The sequence below is a fragment of the Protopterus annectens genome, chromosome 4.part1, assembly GCF_019279795.1.
Source record: "Protopterus annectens isolate FY-2018-M chromosome 4.part1, PAN1.0, whole genome shotgun sequence".
NCBI lineage: Eukaryota > Metazoa > Chordata > Ceratodontiformes > Protopteridae > Protopterus > Protopterus annectens.
The window spans coordinates 50,362,560-50,379,912 of NC_056734.1; positions in this window are offsets into that span (position 1 = coordinate 50,362,560).

The window sequence follows — 17,353 nt, forward strand, 5'->3', positions numbered from 1 at the left end:
AAAATAATCTTGCTGGTGCCCACCTTGCTTTTCTAATAAAAAACTGGAATCATAGGACGTTCAAGGTTATTGAGTCTTGAACCCTGCCAGCTCTCACCCCAAACTGAACTTCCCCTGTCAAGGAGGACCAGTCTAGCTTTATCTGCAGGGGTAGCCTATTCCAAGGTGAGAGAGACTGAATAATAAATCTGTCTCACCACATTGTTTTACTGAGCATGACCAGAAGGAAAAGAAAGAAAACTGGAAATCCCACAATAATAATGGCATATACAGATAACTGCTGGAGCAACCATTTGTTGGTCAGTCAAGATTTGACATTTGAATGGCTAAATAGAGATGAATTTAACTAAATGGTGATAGGTTAAATAAATATTGGCAGTACACACTGGTTTACTAAGTCAGTAGAAAAAGATGAGCTACATTCAAATGTAGGTTCTGTAGTACAAAACTATTAACAATAGCACATCTTGTGGCTGAGTATGATATGTACATTGCTGTGGATCTGTACACTGCAAAACACAATAATGTAGCAAGACTGTTAGATTGGGGATTCTGAAAATACTACAATATACAAAACCACACAACACCAAGAAGAAAAGGATAGAAGAACCAGACCAGTATAATGTAGTACTAAACAAAAAGCAACCCAGTCAATCCACCACAGCTTAAGAATCAAATAATTTATTAAAACAAGAAGATGAGCACTTTCGAGTAAAACTCTTTATCAAATCTACCAAACAAAGTAACAAAATCACTTAAAAAGCAAACATATCCAATAAAAAAGTTCCACACCCACTTCATTCATTAATGTCTCATTAGGCCGTTAAACCAATCACAAGCATCAAGGGAAACACAACCTCTTTCATGCATACAGATAACCCACCCATTGATAAAACAGTGTAGCCAATGAAATTCATCTATTGGGCCTATGCCCCCTAAGCACCGGTTTCAATGGCACAGCAGTATTTAGCCCTGGTGCCCGATCAGCTTGCAGGTCCGCTATCCAATTGACCTCAAGCTGTTTCATTTTCACACATCCCCACCTCTGTTATTAAGATTGTGTAGTTTAAGTGCCATAAAAACAAAAGAATAATTGGGAAAAGCCTGCACATGATGGGCTAATGCATTATGCAGAGATCCTGTTCTAATGTCTCGAATATGTTGTAAAATCATTTCTTTAAACATACGATTAGCCTTTCCCATGTAGAAAGACACACAGTCTCTGTATTTGGCTAGGTACACCAGATTCTTAGTCTTACAGGTAACATAATCTTTAGAGCAGTACCTCTTCCCTGAAATCGCATGTACAAAACAATTTGTTTGTTTTTTTGTCTCCTACGTCACTTGAAGTCAGTGTCTCCTCAGACTCTGATGATGATGGTGGCTAAATTGAGCCACAGCTGGGGGGTCACAGAGGCTGAATCAGACACAGAGGCTGACATTCCTCATCCACTCTCATTATCACTGTACACAGCCAGTATGCCTATGCATACCCATTCTCCTGAGGCCACAGATATTGGACAGTCAGAGGGTGGGGACATTGAACAGGCAAGTGTGGCTACTGTGGCTTCAGTGACTGTCGACACTGGCCATAGGCAAACTGTTGGTGAGGTTCCAAACAGGCAGATTGATAGGGGTGCTCATAGGAGGTCTGCTGTCCCTCCACCACCTGTTACAGGTGTCTTCATCACATGTCACTGTGTATGTTTAGGGCCATCATGGTAGCAAAGGCACATTCATAAAGGAACTCCCAACGGATGCTCAGGGTTATGGATGCAGTGCAGTCTGACATCAGTGACTGTCTTCACTGTGTTGCTGATACCCTGGATCAGTTGACTGACACAGTGGAAGGAGGTAGATCTGAGACCAGTGGAGGCTTGTGCTACTGGACTGCAAGACTGCAGCCCCCCCCCCAGCTGAAAACCAAAATAGAAAAATCCCAGAACTGCTAACAAATGTGTGCATAGAAACACGAATCCACACTGCTGTTTAACCAGTCTGGATTTAGATTAGGGCAGTAGTCTTACAGATGCCCAGAAGTTTATGTGGTTACAGCTGCATAGACTGGAAGGGGATTGGACTGCAAGGACTGCAGTCTGTGTATGTGTGCTCAGCATTCCGGCAGGAAACTGAACTACTGGCTGCCGAAACCATGGGACTGCTACTACTGGAGGAAAGGCTGGCTGCTTTTTATGAAGCATGGGAGCACAGAGAGCAATCTCCAGGTTGGCATTCCAGCACTGAGAACTGGCTTATGGAGGAAACACAACTACAACTGCCTCCCGAAATGGCTGCTTTTGCTTTAGCATGTATGTGTGCGATATCCAGGTACTTGCTTTAGGGTGTGTGTGTGTGTGTGTGTGTGTGTGTGTGTGTGTGTGTGTGTGTGTGTGTGTGTGCAATCTCCAGGTACTTGCTTTAGGGTGTGTGTGTGATCTCCAGGTACTTGCTTTAGGGTGTGTGTGTGATCTCCAGGTACGTGCTTTAGGGTGTGTGTGTAATCTCCAGGTACTTGCTTTAGGGGGTGTGATCTCCAGGTACTTGCTTTAGGGGGTGTGATCTCCAGGTACTTGCTTTAGGTGTGTGTGTGTGTGTGTGTGTGTGTGTGTGTGTGTGTGTGTGTGTGTGTGAAATGCCCCAGTTAACTATAACTGGTGGCTAGAAAATAACTCAGGTTCAAACCCTTAACCTTGGATGCAGGTAGCAAGAACCTGAATTCCCTACCCACCACTGCTTATGAAAAGCATTCAGATTTTTGCCTCATATTTTTGTTCTGTTCTATTCCTCATAAATTCTGTGGTTTTCTGGAATGTCAGACATTTGAATTTCAGACTTCATTTTCTTCAGAAAGTACATGGTAACAAAACATTTTATTCTAGCAATTTTCTAAGTTTATAAGATCAATATTTGAAAATTGTTCCTATTTTGGGGACTGTATTCCCCCATTATTAGCTTTGTGCAGGTTTTTTTGTGCTAAGAGGTTGAGAGCTATGGTGAGAACTGACTTCACTGAACATGTTTGGGGGCTATATTCCCCCATTATTGGCTTTGTCCAGGTGTTTTGTGCTAAGAGGTTGGGAGCTATGGTGAGAACTCAATTCACTAAATGATAGCCATTTATGTTTCAGTCTTCCTGTCTTTCAAGAAACAGCTGATTTGGTATAGTTGTATGCTGCTACTTATTGTAGTACACAGGGTCCTGGGTTCAAGACTTGGCAGTGAAATGCATGGTGGTAGCACAGCATTTTAGTTTAGCAACTTTCCAAGGTTGTACAAGCAATGTTTAAAATGTGTCCATGGTTTATGAGCCCCCCCAAAAAAATAAATTTTGGCTTTTTCCAGATTTCTTGTGCTTATGTGCTGCAAAGTTGAGAGATACAGTTGAGTGTCGAGTGGATTTTACAAGGAGCTAAGAGTTTCAGGGGAACTGAAGTTTAGTGCTGCTTATGCTTGCATTGTTAATAGCACAACAAATAGTATACTTGATTTTAGTGCAGATGGCTGTGGGTTCTGCTCCCACAGTATGTAGATGCATTACTGTATTATGTTGTACTTTTAAAAGGGGTGGATGCTACAGTCCTCAGAATGTCCTCTTTGGTAGAGATACCTAGTAACTATCAACCTATTGGTTTGCCATCCATTCCATACTGCAATAATATTAGCTTATCATTTTTTTAATGTAACATGGGCAATTTATTCCTCAAGGGACAGAGGCACTTTATTTGTAGATGAAACAATGAAATATAAAGTTGTTTGCTAGCAGCAACCTCTTCATTAGTTACATATCTCTTTAATGTGGAATTATTTAGATGACTTTTACTTCTGCAGACATTGTGCATATTTACTGATACTGGTGGATTGTATAAGTTTGAATAGACTTTTATGATGGAAATGTTCTGAATTGGGCAGTTTTGTCATTATTGGTGCATGCATTTTGTTTCATTGTTTACTGGAAAAACACTACAATACATTTAAAGCACCCTCTAATAACTGTACTGTATTATACAAAGAATATAATTTAATACTATCAGGAAGGTGTATCAAAGAACACATGTATGTTTGGTGTGCAACGGGCCTATGATTTGAAAACAGCCCCAAGTCAATCTTTATCTGCCACTGGCCAGATGTATTTTCTTTGATTGTGGGTTTCAATGCTGTTTCAATGAATATTAGTTTCAAGGGCAGATAGGTTTTAATGCTAAGTCTATTTTCATTGTGAGATTGCATTGCTTTGTTTAGCAGATGTCTATTAGTGTTTGTGCTGTAAAATGTAAAATAAAACTTTTAAATGAAATCCAAATTATCATAGAAGTAAAGCAGTATGCACATTACAGTGTTTATGGTAAATGGGGTGAAATAGCCAAGTAATGGGACATTGGAATGGCTGCAGGGGGGAGGCCCCATTCGACCATGATTTTGTGAGGGGGGAAGGACGGCAAACTCAAAGACTGCCCCGGCTGAACTATACCTCTCAACTGCCCAGATTTTTACAGAATGAATAGATTTTTGCTTCTTATTTTTGGTTTGTTCCTCATAAAATTTGTGGTTTTCTGGACAATCATTTAGGAATGAAGTCACTAAATAATGACAAACATTGAGTTTCAGACTTCATGCCCTTCAGAAAAATGCATGCTAAAGCAAGACCTGTTATTCTATCAACTGTCTAAGTTTATACAACGGCAATTTTAATTACTGTCTGTATGTTCCCCCACTATATTTGGCCTTGTCCAGATTTCCTGCATTAAGAAGTTGAGTGGTATATGCAAATAAATTGCTTTATAAAATTAGGTATATCCAAACGTTTCAACTGTCCCCGACTTTGGCTGAAAATGTTGCTCTCCCCCTAATAATCCCTCCACAAAATGGCAATTTGGAAGAAAATGTGGAGGGTTTGCAATTAAGAAATAACTGTAATGATCAGAGTTATAGATTACTTTTATTTCAGAAATAATTTCAAGCTATAACTCATACCACACTTTTCAGTCATGTAACCTGGACTGGAACACCAAAGGTGGAAGTGTGTCCATATTCATTAAGGATATCCACACCTCCAGGCTAGTTGCTCAGCATAATGCATCTGAGTTTATCCAAGTGCAACTAACTCTGGGCAAAACTGCAATCCAAATTGTAGCTTGCTACAGATCCCACACCATGCCCCAGGATTCCCACTCTTCTTTTCTTGATGTACTGGAAAATATTAGGATTCAACCAAATACCCTAATAATAGGCAATTTCAACTACCCCACCATTAACTGGGAAAACTACTCATGTACTTACTCCTTCACACAACGCTTTCTGGAATTTATAAACTCTAATGCCCTGGATCAACTTATCCACACCCCCACCAGGGGCAACAATATCCTGGACCAAGTCGTTATCAGCATGAGTGACCAGTGTTCCACACCTGAAGTCAACTCCTCGTTGGTCCAATCCGAACATAAGGTAATCACCCTTGATATCCACATCCTGCCCCCACCCTCCCATTAAGGAAACCACGTAAAAAATTTCTCCAAAGCCAGATTCATGCATCTTAAGACAGAAGTGGTGAACTTCATGACACCCATGAAGATGGACAATACAGTTACGACTGCTGAATCCTACACAAATGCACTCTATAAGCACTTACACAAGTACATGGATCGTGCTATCCCAAACAGAACCAAGACGCTATCCTCCAAAAAAAGGAAGCCAGTCTGGTGGTCCTCTGCCATAAACAAACTGTACAACAGAAGGAAGAAATTGTTGCAAAAGAGCATAAAATCCCATGAGTGGAGGAGCTTCCTGGTCAGCCTCAGTAAGAAGCTGAGATCCCTTATAAGATCTTCCAAAGCTAGCTACGAAAACAAAATCACCACTGATTCTAAGGACAACCACAAAGCATTCTATAGCTATGTCAAGAATCTCAATGGCAACACCCAGATCTGCTCTGAGTTACAGCACAACGGCATGAAAATTACAGAACCAACTGATATTGCCAACATCCTGGCAGATAGGTTCAGTGCTAACTTTACCCCCCTCACCCCCTAAAGGGCCCATATCTATACAGGAATAATGCAGAGTCCCTGTAATCACAACTATGCAGGTAAAAGTTGAACTCTCTAAAGCCAAAAACACAGCATCCAAGGGACTGGACAACATCCCAGGCTACATTTTACATGAACTTCAGAAGGAACTGGCTCCCCACCTAAACACCACGTTTAATCATAGCCTCACATCAGGCTTTGTGCCCAGTAAATGGCATACAGCAACAGTTATCCCACTCCACAAAAGGGGAGCCACCACTGATCCCAGAACTATCACCCTATTAGCCTGACGAGCCTGGTCTGCAAGGCCATGGAACGTATCATCATGGAACTCATAAACAAAGACATTGGTAACCTCCAATCTCTGGATCCCACCCAGTTCAGGTTTTTGAAAGGCAGATCATGCCTCCTGAACCTGGATGACTTCTTTGAGGCAGTCACCAAAGCCGTAGATGAGGCTAAGTTGGTTCACACAGCTTATCTTGACCTCGCCAAGGCTTTCGACACCATCCCCCATTCTGGAATTATAGCTAAACCCACTAAACTAGGTATAAATCCCTACGTCACAAGATGGGTTGCCAACTGGCTCACTGACAGAACCCACACTGTAAAAGTTGCACACTCCAAATCTGACCTCAAACCAGTGACAAGTGCAGTACCACAGGGTTCCGTTCTGGGACCTCTCCTGTTTGGTGTCTACTTCTCTGAAGTACAGGCTAACACAGAAGGCCTATGGCTAATGAAGTCCCCAGATGACTGCAAATTAGAAGCCATAGTCGAGTCCTCAGATGATGTGGAAATCCTACAGAAAGGCCTCGCTGAGATAGATGCCTGGTATCAGAACCATGGCCTCAAGCTCAATGCCAAAAAGTGCATTGTCATCTCCTTTGGTAAAAACTCTGTACCTATGAACTACTACATAGACAGCAGTCTACTTAACACCAAATGTGTGATAAGAGACCTTGGGATCCAGGTGGACAGTAGTCTGTCCTTTGATAGTCACACCGCTACAGTAGTCAGGAAGTCCTTCTACGTGGCTCACCTCATCATAAAAAGGTTCTCATCCTGGAAAAAAGAGGTCATTGTTCCCCTCTACTCGACAGTCATTAGATGCATTATAGAGTACAACGCCCCTTTTGGAATGTACCTCACAAGACATCTGCAGCAGCTGGAAAAGCCACAGAAGTACCTCACAAAGAGGATTACTGGCCTCAAACAGATGCCCTACACTGACAGTCTCAAAAAACTCCAGCTTTACTCAGTAGCATATCGCCTACTCCGAGGTGATCTCTGCCTAACATATAAAGGTATGTCAAACCCAGAACTGTTGGACATGCTACACCTAAAGAAATCCCAATCCCTCTGAGCTACATGCTCTAGGGACCTAAACCTTGTCAACACAATAAACAGGACATGCTGGCGGGATAGATTCCTGTCCCAGAGACTTCCCATACTCTGGAACAGGCTACCCATCTATGTCAAGCAAAGTTTTTCATTAACACTCTTCAAGAAAAATCTTGATGAGTGGATGGGAAATAGGAAATACACCCCGGGGATCACTTCTGTGTCTCTGCTTGACAGTGGCACAGGAAAATAACTTTCTTGGGTGGCGTAAGCCAGGGAACCTTGTTGGCTAGGCTTACGTAGGCCCTTGGGCCAATAGCCTAGTACCTACCTATGAACCTACCTATGGAATGCATATAGATTCTCTTATTTTGGCAACCACTCAACGTAACAGTAGTAATATTAAAAAGTGTCCCTTCTTTGACAGGTTCCCAGCTGTATTGTGTGGCTATTTTATATTTTTGCATCACATTTTTGCTCTGTTTTTCATAAAATTGTGGTTTTCTGGCAAATTAGTGGCAAATCATTAAAGATTGAAGTTAGAAAATAATGACAGACATTTGAGTTTCAGATGTCATACCCTTCAGAAAATTCATACTAATGCACAACCCTACTATTCTATTATCTTTCTAAGTTTATAAGAGCAATATTTAAAAATTGTCCTTATTTTTGGCCCTTTGTCCCACTTCTATTTATGGCTTTGTCTAGATTTCTTTTTCTGAGGTTGAGAGGTATGATGAATGTGTCAGGGCCATCACCATCAGCCAGAGACATATCAAATAGTGACATGAATTGTGACATGCTTGTTGCAACCCACTCCTCCATGTAGTGACTCTGGATGTGTCCAAGCAAGGCAAGGAGCAGTTATGCAGTGTAAGTGTGCAGAGTATCCCCCATCCAAGGTAGACACAAGTACTACAGTGGCTTTTCATCTGTCCTTGAGTTTGCAGAATGTTCTGGTTTTCTGTCATATTTTTATACTGTTGATTTACGCTTATTATTATTCAGAAAATGCATGTTGCTGCACTGCTTGTTGCTCTGTGTTTAAGTAGCAATGCTTTAATGACCATCAGGTAAGCTTGTCTGAGATTGTAAGATGTAAGTAAGCATTAATAAGCATACTGTTAAATAATTACCAACATCGAAAGCCTTTTTGTTGTTGCCATGCAGAGAATATTTACATAACTAGATAATGTATAAGCCTTAGGTATTGAAATGCATATGAGTGTATTTGTAATAAAGGACAGGGTTACAGTATTTTCAGAAGCTCACTACATTTGTTGGAGACAAGTAAACTAAACAGAATCAATCTATCACGTGTGGTCCATAACCTGTGCAGTAATCCTTTAAGCAATTTATCTTGAGCTTGTTTCTTGTTTGGTGTTCATTTTTTACTTTGATCATGTTTTCCCCATGAAACAAGTAGATAGTTGTTGTCAGGCAGCAGGTCTTTTTTGGATAAGAAACATTTTACAAGTGGGGGTATCACCGAGATTGCTACTTTCAGCATGTTACTTGGTACTTTTATAAAGCTGAATATAAATTATAATTAGAACTGCAGTGCATGGAGAAGTGGTTTGAGTTGGGTGCTGCTTGTTTTTCTTATACTTGATTTTGACTGGCATTCCAGTAATGTATTTTAAAAGTAATTTATTTTTTCATGCCTCACAACCTTTTTGTTTCCATCTAGATGTTAAGTAAGCTGTCATGTAGCCAATGTATTGAAATATTTTTTTTTTCTTCTACACTTCATTTTGTCTTGATTGGACTCTCATGATGATGGTTTGGCACCCAGGGCAGCGTATTTAATTAAAGTCCCAGCTTTTGTAGTTTTGAGTATAGCTCCACCCCTTTCTAGTTGGTCACACTCCTTCCCATTGGGCCCGCCCATTCAACTATCTCCTGTAGCCCCCCTTTGATTTGAAGTCACTAGCCGCCACTGTCTGAGACAGAGCGCACACTATCTGTCTTTGGAACACACATTGTCTGTGATGGAACGTATAATTACAGTTGAGTGTCAGCCTCATGGGCGTAGGTCAGCAACTACAACTGCTGAGAGTCAATGTGGCTGTGCCCAATCAGGCTCCCGTGGTGGCTGTACATCTAGTGCTTCAGAGGGGAGAGTGCTGTTCATACCAAGATGTAGAAGGCCATGGGTTCATGGCCCTGGGTGCTTCCATGGAGGACACATGCCCAGTAGAGATCAGATGCCCTCAGGCAGTACCACAGCATCTGACCTTGGGCATGGAGGTGCCAGTGCAACTCTTGGCAGACCCAGTTCTAATGTTAGGGAGCAGAGACGATGAACTGTCAGGTCTACTATATATGGCTCACAGCTGTCCAACATACAGACATGTAGGGCTGGCAATGAGCTTGGCTGTGTTAATGCAGACACTCACACACCACTGTCACATTGAGGGACCTACAGGTACACACCCAACATTTACATGGTCCATCTTGCCTGCTACTCTTCCTACTTGCACACATGCTTGCCAACCTATTGGGTCAGCCTAGGCCTCCTGCACCCCCACATAACATCTTGTGCAAGTGATAATACCTGTGCCACATCCCTCTCATCTTTCTCATGGATGCAGAACAATAAAGCTATGTGTCGGACGCACAGGGAGACTATCTTCTTTAGTATGAATTCCTGTCATCCACTGGTGTTGCTGACATACTATTTGTACTGCTCATTTACAGATATTGTAATGTGCCATTTATACAGCAGATAGCACAATAGTTTGCATACATTACAATGGATGCTGTTGTAAGGGCAGTGGAGTCACACAATGAAATGCGTCTCGTGAAAATATGTATGTTTCAGGATTGTGTAGTACACACCTCTGGGTAGACATCTACAATCAACTGATCAATGTCAGAGCACAGGACTCAATGTCAGCACGGAAGAAAAATGTCATCAGAATGGTAATACAGTATAAGTTCATAGGTTCATAGGTGTGCACTAGGCTAATGAGCACATGTGCTTCTTTAAGCCAAGCCATGCATCTCAAATCTCTGACAAGGTCTGAACTCTTGATAAATGTAAGCAGGGGGTTGGAAAATGTAATGTTTACAAGCATGGGCCTGGAAAATGTACCATTTATAGTTTGCCTGTGTCCATCAGAGACATAGGTCCCAAACCAGGGATGAATTTCCTGTTTTCCATTTAATTGTCCAAGCTGCACTTGATTTGGGTTAGGGAGGAATTCTGCTTCACATGGATGGGGAGCCTGTTCCATAGAGCGGGATAGTCTGTGGGATACATACCTGTCTCCCCAGCATGTCCTATTTATTTGACTGGCAAGGTGTGTGTCTGTGGAAGAAGTACTTCTGGTGCTATTTGTTTCGTGGATATGCAAGAAATCCAGAGTGGGGTCTGACAATGCCCTGTATGCCAGGCCTAGATCTTTCTTCAAAAGTCTGTAGGAGACAGAATACAGGGATAGTGCCTTGACGTGGTCTGCATAAGACAATTTACTTATAGGTTCATAGGTTCATAGGTGTGTACTAGGCTAATGGCCCTGGAGCCTTTACAAGCCTAGCCCATAAAAGTGCCCTGGCATTGTGCCGCCCGTCTTTAGTTCCCAGTGCCTTTATCAAGTAGAGCCACTGGAGTGATCCCCGGTGTGAACTTTCTATTTCCCATCCACTCATCAAGATTTCTCTTGAAGAGGGCCAGTGATGTGCTCTGCTTGACATGTATGGGAAGTCTATTCCACAGCATGGGCAGTCCCTGGGTTATGAACCTGTCCCTCCAGCATGTTCTGTTGATTGTGGTGATGAGGTTGAGGTGTCTGGAGTGTCTAGTGTGGAGGGATTGGGATTTCTTTAGATGTAGAATTTCTAACAGAGCTGGGTCAGACATGGCTTTGTAAGTTAAGCAGAGATTGTCTCTTAGTAGACAATAAGAGACAGAGAATATCTGGAGTTTTTTGAGTCTGCCCATGTATGACGTGTTTATGGCCTAGGATCCTCTTTGTGAGGTATTTTTGTGGCCTTTCCAGCTGTTGCATGAGTCTGGTGAGGTACATGCCAAATGGTGCATTATACTCCATGATTGGCCTAATGAGGGAAGAGTAAAGAGAGATGATGACCTCTTTCTTCCTGGATGCAAAACCCTTGGTAATGAGATGTGCCACATAGAAGGACTTTCTGACCACAGTGGCAATGTGGTGGTCGAAGGAGAGGTTGCTGTCAACCTGTGTCCCCAGATCTCTTATAACACCTTCAGTGTTCAGTGGGCTCCCATCATTGTGGTAATTAGTGGGAACTGAGTTTTTCCCAAAGGGGATGATGACGCATTCTTTGGCATTAAGCTTAAGGCCATGGTTTTGACACCAGTCATTGGTCTCAGTGAGGCCTTTCTGTAGGATGTCTACATCACTTGGAGAGTTAATAATGGCTCCCAGCTTGTAGTCATCTGCGAACTTGGTCAACCAGAGTCTCTCTGTGTTGGCCTGGACTTCAGAGAAGTAGATGCCAAACAAGAGAGGACCCAGGACCGATTCCTGTGGGACTCCACTTGTGACTGGTTGGCAGTCTGACTTGAAGTGTGCTACTTTCACACTGTGGGTTCTATCTGTGAGCCAATTAGCAACCAACCTAGTGATATAGGGGCTGATGCCTAGTCTGGTGAGTTTATCAATAATTCCTGAGTGGGGAATGGTATCAAAGGTCTTGGCCAGATCGAGGTAGGCTGTATGAACTTCCTTGGCATCATCCACAGCACTGGTGACTGACTCAAAGAAGTCAACCAGGTTGAGCAGGCATGATCTTCTTCTTCTTTTAGCTGCTCCCATTAGGGGTTGCCACAGTGGATCATCTGTTTCCATTTCTTCCTGTCCTCTGCATTTTGCTCTGTCACACCAACCACCTGCATGTCCTCTCTCACCACATCCATAAACCTTATTGTAGGCCTTCCTCTTTTCCTGTTACCTGGCAGATTCATCCTTAACATCTTTTTCCCAATATACTCTGCATTCCTCCACAGCTCATGTCCAAACCAACATAATCATGCCTCTTGGACTTTGTCTCCAAACCTTCCAACCTGGGCTGACCCTCTAATATACTTATTCCTAATCCTGTCCACCCTCGTCACACCCAGTGCAAATCTTAACATCTTTAACTCTCCCATCTCCAGCTCTGATTCTTGTTTTTTTGTCAATGCCACTGTCTCCAACCCATATAACATAGCTGGTCTCACTACCCTCTTGTAGACCCTTACTGGTACTCGTATGTCACAAATCACTCCTGACACTCTTCTCCACCCACTCCATCCTGCTTGTACTCTCTTCTTCACCTCTCTTCCACACTCACCATTACTCTGAACTGTTGATCCCAAGTATTTAAACTCATCCACCTTCACCACCTCTACTCCCTTCATCCTTAACATTCCGCTATCCTCCCTCTCATTCACACACATATATTCTGTCTTAGTTCTGCTGACCTTCATTCCTCTTCTCTCTAGAGCATATCTCCACATCTCCAGGGTCTCATCCTACTCTCACTACAGATCACAATGTCATATACAAACATCATAGTCCGCAGGGACACCTGTCTGATCTTGTCTGTCAACCTGTCCATCACCATTGCAAATAAGAAAGGGCTCAGAGCTGATTCTTGATGTAATCCCACCTCCACCTTAAATGCATCCGTCACTCCCACCGCAGACCTCACCGCTGTCACACTACCCTCGTACACATCCTGTACCACTCTTAGATACTTCTGTGACACTCCTGACTTCCTCATACAATACCACAACTCCTCTCTAGGCACCCTGTCATATGCTTTCTGTAAGTCCACAAAGACCCAATGCAACTCCTTCTGACCTGCTCTGTACTTCTCCATCAACACTCTCAGAGCAATCATCGCATCTGTAGTGATTTTTCCTGGCATGAAACCATACTGCTGATCACTAATCATCACCTCCCTTCTTAACCTAGCTTCCACTACTCTTTCCCATAACTTCATGCTGTGACTGATCAATTTAATCCCTCTGTAGTTACTACAGCTCTGCACATCACCCTTATTCTTAAAAGTCGGTACCAAAATGCTTTTTCTCTATTCCTCAGACATCCTCTCACTTTTCAAGATTTCAGTAAACAATCTAGTTAAAAACTCCACTGCCATTTCACTTAAACACCTCCGTGCTTCCACAGATATCTGGACCAACAGCCTTTCCATTCTTCATCTTCTTCATAGCTATCCTTATTTCCTCCTTGCTAATCCACTGCACTTCATGATTCACTATCCGCACATCATCCAATCTTCTCTCCCTGTCATTCTCTTCATTCATCAGCCCCTCAAAGTACTCTTTCCATCTCAACACACTCTCCTCACTTGTAAGTATGTTTCCCCCATTATCCTTTATCACCCTTACCTGCTGCACATCTTTACTAGTTCGGTCCTTCTGTCTAGACAATCGGTACAGGTCCTTTTCTCCCTCCTTAGTGTCCAACCTTTCATACAACTCTTCATACACCTTATCCTTAGCCTTCGCCATCGGTCTCTTTACCATGCACCTCATCTCCTTATACTCCTGTCTACTTTCTCCATCTCTCTGACAATCCCACTTCTTCTTCGCCAACCTCTTTCTCTGTATACTCTCCTGTACTTCCTCATTCCACCACCATGCCTCCTTGTCCTCCTTCCTCTTTCCAGATGTCACACCAAGCACCTTTCTAGCCATCTCCCTTACTAGCTCTGCTGTAGATACCCAGCTATTCGGTAACTCTTCAGTGCCACCCAGTGTCTGTCTTAACTCTTCCCTGAACTCCACCTCACAATTACTCTTTTTCAAGTTCCACCACTTGATCCTTGGTGCTGCCCTCACACTCCTCCTCCTCTTCTTGATCACCAATGTCATCCTACAAACCACCATCCTATGCTGCCTAACTATACTTGCCCCTGCCACCATTTTACAGTCTCCAATCTCCTTCAGACTGGCCCTTCTACATAAGATATAATCCACTTCTGTGCATCTTCCTCCACTCTTGTGTGTCATTCTATGTTCCTCCCTCTTGTTAAAATATGTACTCACCACAGCCATGTCCATCCTTTTCGCAAAATCCATTACCATCTGACCTTCTGCATTCCTTTGCTTAACACCATACCTACCCATCACTTCCTCATCCCCTCTGTTCCCTTCACCAACATTCCCATTGAAATCTGCTCCAATCACCACTCTCTCACCCTTGGGTGGAAGTCATTACCACTTCATCCAACTCACTCCAAAATTTTTCTTTCTCATCCATCACACACCCAACTTGTGGAGCATATGTACTTACAATATTAATCATTACACCATCAATTTCCAGCTTCATAAACATCACTCTATCTGACACTCTTTTCACCTCCAAAACACTTTTAGCATACTGTTCCTTCAGCATAACCCCTACTCCATTTCTCCTCCCAGTCACACCATGATAAAACAATTTGAACCCGCCTTTGATACACCTAGCCTTGCTCCCCTTCCATATGGTCTCTTGCACACACAATATACCAACCTTCCTACTGTCCATCATATCAGCTATCTCTCTCCCTATACCAGTCATACTGCCAACGTTCAAAGTTCCGACCCTCGCTATCACAGTCCTAGCCTTTACCTGCCTTCGGGCATGCCTTCCCCCTCTTCTCCCCCTCTGGCCAACAGTAACCCAATTTCCACCAGCACCCTGTTGGCCAACAGCACTGGTGACGGTTGTTGTTAACCCGGGCGTCGACCGATCTGGTATGTATATCTGTACTGTTGTCCGCATGTATGATTTGGCAAAATTTTACGCCAGATGCCCTTTTGGACGCAACCCTCCCCATTTATCCGGGCTTGGGACTGGCACAAAGAAATGCACTGGATTGTGCATCCCCAGTGGCTGGGTTTTGAGCAGGAATGATCTACCTTCACAAAACCAAATTGCGTGGGATCTAGAGTTTGGAGATTCCCTATATCCTTGTTAATTAGGTCCATGATGATGCGCTCCATATCCTTACATATCACACTTGTCAGGCTAATGGGGCAATAATTCCCAGGGTCTGTAGTTGCTCCCCCTTTATGGAGAGGGATGACTGTAGCAGTGCACCATTTGGTAGAGACAAAGCCTGAGGTGAGGCTGTGATTGAACAGGGCACACAGATGTGGTGCTAGTTCACTTTGTAGTTCATGTAGAACATATCCAGGGCTATTGTCAGGTCCCATGGAAGCTGTATTCTTGGCCTTGGACAATGCAGCTTTAACCTGTGCTGCAGTAAAGCTGGGTGCCTGACATTCCTTCAGTATTGTGATAGGTCCTTTGGGGGGAGAGAGGGGTAAAGTTGGCACTGAATCTGTCAGCCAGTATGTTGACAATATCTGTTGGCTCAGTATAGGAGGTACCATAATGCAGTAACTCAGAGCAAACCTAGGTATTGCTGTGGAGATTTTTGATATAACTATAGAAGGTTTTGTGGTTGTTTTTAGTGTCTGCCACAATTCTGCCTTCATAGTTGGCTTTAGAGGTTTTGATGAGGGATCTCAAGTTTTTGTTGAGGCTAATAAGGGAATTTTTCCAGTCTTAGGATTTCACCTTTTTCTGCAACAGTTTCTTCCTTCTGTTGTAGAGTTCATTAATGGTAGGGGACCACCAGATTGGCTTCCTTTTTTTGGAGGAGAGTGTCTTGGTTCTGTTGGGTATTGCTAGCTCCATGCATTTATGTATGTGTTTGTACAATGCATAGGTGTATGATTCAGCAGTCATGCATCTATTTTCCATTGACATGGGTGCCATGAAGCTTGCCACCTTGGTTTTTAGGAGCCCAAAGTCAGCTTTGGACAAGTTTTTCATGATGGTTACCTTTGCGGGGGGGGGGGGGGGGGTGAGATGTGGATTTCCATGGTGATTAGTTTGTGGTCAGATTTAACCAGGGAGGAATTGATTATTGGTGTAGAGCAATCATTGCCCATGTCAGTCATAACCAGGTAAAGGATGTTGCTTCCTCTAATGGGGGTAGGAATGAGCTGGTCCAGGGCATTGGAACTGATGAATTTCAGCAAGCGTTGGGTCACTGCATTGGAGCATGAGTAGTTTCCCAGTTGATGGAGGGGTAGTTGAAGTCACCTAGCATGAGTGTGTTGGGTTGGACCCTAATATTTTCCAGGGTGCTTAGGAACATGGAGTGAGAGTCTTGGGGCAGGGTTGGGGACCTATAGCAGGCTACAACCTGAATTGCTGTCTTACCCAATGTTAGTTGTACCCGAACTATCTTAGATGCATTATGCTGGGCTACTAGTCTGGAGGTGTGCATATCCACTGCCTTTGGAGCTTCGGTCCATGTCCTGGGGATGAAAGGTGTGAAATGAGTTATAGCCTGGTAGTGCAAGGGTGCTTTCTGCTGCTTTAAACCAGGTCTCTGTTGCAACACAAATTTTGATGTTCTCCATTTTGAGGAGTGCTTTGAGCAAGTGCATTTTGAGATTTAGACTTCTAGCATTGAGCAGCATGACCTTCAGATTGCATTTATTTATAGCTGTTACGGTGGTTATTTGGTCTTTGGAATATCACCTAAAAAGGCACTATAGGGGTGGCAAGAGCTTTAGCCAGTATCTGGAAACTCAGGGGTGACAGATGCAGGCCATCTCTGGCAAAGCATCGAGATCTGTCATTCATGTCATCCCAAGCAGACAGATACTGGATCCCCTTAGAATTACACCAGAAATGTAGCCAATTGTTGAAGTCAATCATTTTCTGCTTGTACTGCAGTACCATTCTGGGCAATGGTAGGATGCTGCTCAGAGCTAGGGTCATACCTACCTGGGCCACATAATCCGAGAGCTCCTCCATGTCTCTTTTCATGTAGTCCAGGGAGGTGTGTCTCAGGTTATTCACACCCACATGGACAGTGACAGAGTCATACTTGTACTTGTTGGGAGTGACCTGAGTGCGTGTGTTATTTGTTGGATTCTGGCACCTGATAGACAGCTGACTGTTACATTCTCTTTATTCAACCTTGTGAGT